The following is a 385-nucleotide window of genomic DNA, read 5'->3' on the forward strand; positions in this document are numbered from 1 at the left end:
CCGTCTCGCCGCCGCCGCCGCCGCCTCCCCCGCCTCCCCCCTACGACAGGTGCACGAGTCGGGAGCCCCACCCTCCCCGGCCGCGCCGCCCCCATTGTCGGCCGGGGCGACAATTGTTGTCCGCGGAGTGCGGGTCGGCGAAGAAAGCCTCGCCCGCGTGTTTTCTCGGCATTGTGCGGCGCGATCGCCGATACCGTCGCCGTCGCCGTGGCGACCGCCGCAGACGACGACGACGAAAAAAAGCGCCGTCGCGTCGCTTGAGCGCTCGATGGGTCGTGCGAGTCAGGGAGCGACGCACGGCTTGAGCGATCGATGGGTCGTGCGAGTGAGGGAGCGACGCACGAACGGGGTGCGTCCCTCTCGCGGCGTGCCCCGCGGAGGCGAT

This window comes from Priapulus caudatus, unplaced genomic scaffold, assembly GCF_000485595.1.
Source record: "Priapulus caudatus unplaced genomic scaffold, Priapulus_caudatus-5.0.1 Scaffold1348, whole genome shotgun sequence".
Classification (NCBI taxonomy): Eukaryota; Metazoa; Priapulida; class Priapulimorpha; order Priapulimorphida; family Priapulidae; genus Priapulus; species Priapulus caudatus.